The 3,525-nt window shown below is 51.6% G+C and overlaps 1 non-coding gene across 1 annotated transcript; it reads left to right on the top strand.

Moving 5' to 3' along the window:
• The first annotated feature begins 1,047 nt into the window (after positions 1-1,047).
• On the top strand, positions 1,048-1,166 carry LOC123081253 (5S ribosomal RNA). The gene has a single exon (XR_006438721.1). It is a non-coding gene; the product is annotated as a 5S ribosomal RNA (ribosomal RNA).
• The last annotated feature ends 2,359 nt before the right edge of the window (positions 1,167-3,525 follow it).

Genomic DNA, 3,525 nt, shown 5'->3' on the forward strand with positions numbered 1-3,525 from the left:
CCCACCGTTGGCTAGGTTATCCCTCTACCCACCCGCACCTCCTGTTATTTTCCGGCGACGGCAACCTCACCCCGCAACCGATTAGTCAACCCCCGTACTCCCCTTAGCGTGGGCATCCACTGTTGTGGCTTTGCCGGCTCCGGGTCATTCCCTTCTTGGGCCTCACCGTCGTCCACCGTGTTGGTGCTCTCGGCACGGCATGGTTAGCATGGTCAACAAATGACAGCCATCGGAAGAGGATGTAAGTGGAGAGGCTGACAGTAGGGACCCACACAAGCAAGTGCCTCCTTATTACGCTGACTTGTGGGCCTACTAAGCTGACGCATACGCAGGGCTATGTCAACTTAGTCAACAAATGATTCTAGCAGCTGGACCATTGGATGTTAATCCAACAGTCGTGTTGCTTATTCAACCTTGTCCTTCTTGGTCCTGCCGCCCAAACCAGCGCCGGCGGGACCGCCTGCTCCTGCCTCCCATGGGCGACAGTGCTGCCGCGCAGGCCTCACCGCCCCACCCGTGTTATTCTCCGATGACGGCAGCCTCACACCATGGAGGAACCAGTGAACCCTCATACTCCCCTCCGTGTGGGCATCAACTGCCTCGTCTTCCTCGGCTCCGCATCGTTCCATTACCAGGCCTTGCCGTCGTCCACCGCCTTGGTGCTCTCCGTGCGGCATGGTCAACGTTGTCAACAAACGACAGCCATCGGAAGAGGACTGTACACAGTGAGGCTGACATCTGGACCCACCAGCTACATCTTCGCACGCAAGGAAGTGCCTCCTTATTACGCGCAAAAAAATGGTTCCTCCCTCTGACAGCTAGGGCCCAGCACATATATCTTCGCACGCAAGGGAGTGCCTCCTTATCCTCCCTGACGGCTGGTCAAAACCGTGGTAAATAGGTGCTGGTGCGGTTGACAGAGAGGGGTGGAAGCCTTGGTAAACTCGTCTCCGTAGTTGAGCGGGAGCGGCCAAAGCATTGTACAATCGTCTTTGTAGTGGAGCTGGGAGGGGCAAGCATAAGGGACGAAAACGGGGGTAACATGTTGGATGTGATCATACCAGCAGTAAAGCACCGGATCCCATCAGAACTCCGAAGTTAAGTGTGCTTGGGCGAGAGTAGTACTAGGATGGGTTCCCTCTTGGGAAGTCCTTGTGTTGCATTCCTTTTTTCTTCTTTTTTTGCGTCGCGTGCAAAACAAAATGCATGTGCGCGGCATATATTTACCATGTTTTATTATTTTCCATGTTTGCGGTAAGTTTTAGCTCGCTGCTCATTATTCACGCGTCTAGCGGCGATGTTGTAGCGCGGCAAGCGCGTTTCAAAAGGGGTCGAAACCGTGGTAATTAGGCGCTCCGTGTGTTGCATTCCTTTTTTTTTTGCGTCGCGTGCAAAACAAAACGCATGTGCGCGGCATATATTTACCATGTTTTATTATTTTCCATGTTTGCAGTAAGTTTTAGCACGCTGCTCATTATTCACGCGTCTAGCGACGGCGTTGTGGCGCGGCAAGCGCGTTCCGAAAGGGGTCGAAACCATGGTAAATAGGCGCTCCGTGTCAACTTAGTCCTTGTGTTGCATTCCTTTTTTAATTTTTTTGCGTCACGTGCAAAGCAAAACGCATGTGCGTGGCATATATTTACCATGTTTTATTATTTTCCATGTTTGCGGTAAGTTTTAGCTCGCTGCTCATTATTCACGCGTCTAGCGGCGGCGCTGTGGTGCGGTAAGCGCATTCCGAAAGGGGTCGAAACCGTGGTAAATAGGCGCTCCGTGTCAACTTAGTCAACACACGAGACCAGTGACTGTTGGATGTCCATCCAACTGCCGTCGTGCTTCTTCAATCTCTGCTCTTCCTGCACGAGCAGCTCAAACCAGCACTGGCAGGACTGCCTGCTCCCTTCTTCTGTGGCCGGCTTTGCTGTCGTGCAGGCCTCACCGACCCACCCTACTCCCACCGCTGGCCAGGCCATCCCTCTACCCACCCTCACCTCCTGTTCTTTTCCGGCGATGGCAGCCTCACCCCGCAACCGTCCAGTCAGCCCTCGTACTCCCCTCAGTGTGGGCATCCACTGTTGTGGCTTCGCCGGCTCCAGGTCATTCCCTTCCTGGGCCTCGTCGTCGTCCACCGTGTTGGTGCTCTCAGCGCGGCATGGTCAGCATGGTCAACAAACGACATCCATCGGAAGAGGATGTAAGTGGAGAGGCTAACAGTAGGGACCCACACAAACCAGTGCCTCCTTATTACACTGACTTGTGGGCCTACTAAGCTAACACGTACGCGGGGCTTTCTCAATTTAGTCAACAAATTATTCTAGCAGTTGGACCATTGGATGTTAATCCAACAGCCGTGCTGCTTCTTCAACCTCTAATCTTCTTGGACAGCCGCCCAAAAAGCACCGGCGGGACCGCCTGCTCCTGCCTCCCGTGGGCGGCAGTGCTGCCGCGCAGGCCTCACCGCCCCACCCTAATCCCACTGCCGGCCAGGCCTTCCCTCTACTCACCCATACCCCATGTTATTCTCCGACGGCGGCAGCCTCACACCGCAGCGGAACCAGTGAACCCTCGTACTCCCCTTCGCGTGGGCATCCACTGCCTCGTCTTCCTCAGCTCCGCATCGTTCCCTTAGCAGGCCTCACCGTTGTCCACCGCCTTGGTGCTCTGCATACGGCGTGGTCAACGTTGTCAATGAACGACAACCATCGGAAGACGACTGTACACAGTAAGGCTGACATTTGGACCCACCAGCTACATCTTCACACGCAAGGAAGTGCCTCCTTATTACGTGCAAAAAAGACCCGGGGGCCAGAAATAGCTTGTTGTCGGGAAATTGATATGATGGAAAATAGACCCAGGGGCCATAGGTTTCACTAGTGGCTTCTCTCAAGAGCATAAGTGTTATGGTGGGTGAACAAATTACTGTTGAGCAATTGATAGAATTGAGCATAGTTATGAGAATATCTAGGTATGATCATGTATATAGGCATCACGTCCGCGACAAGTAGACCGACTCCTGCCTGCATCTACTACTATTACTCCACACATCGACCGCTATCCAACATGCATCTAGAGTATTAAGTTCAAAAGAACAGAGTAATGCTTTAAGTAAGATGACATGATGTAGAGGGATAAACTCATGCAATATGATATAAACCCCATCTTGTTATCCTCGATGGCAACAATACAATACGTGCCTTGCTGGCCCTACTGTCACTAGGAAAGGACACCGCAAGATTGAACCCAAAGCTAAGCACTTCTCCCATTGCAAGAAAGATCAATCTAGTAGGCCAAACCAAACTGATAATTCGAAGAGACTTGCAAAGATAACCAATCATACATAAAAGAATTCAGAGGAGATTCAAATATTGTTCATAGATAAACTTGATCATAAACCCACAATTCATCGGTCTCAACAAACACACCGCAAAAGAAGATTACATCGAATAGATCTCCACGAGAATCGTGGAGAACTTTGTATTGAGATCCAAAGAGAGAGAAGAAGCCATCTAGCTAATAACTATGGAC

The sequence above is a fragment of the Triticum aestivum genome, chromosome 3D, assembly GCF_018294505.1.
Source record: "Triticum aestivum cultivar Chinese Spring chromosome 3D, IWGSC CS RefSeq v2.1, whole genome shotgun sequence".
Taxonomy (NCBI): domain Eukaryota; kingdom Viridiplantae; phylum Streptophyta; class Magnoliopsida; order Poales; family Poaceae; genus Triticum; species Triticum aestivum.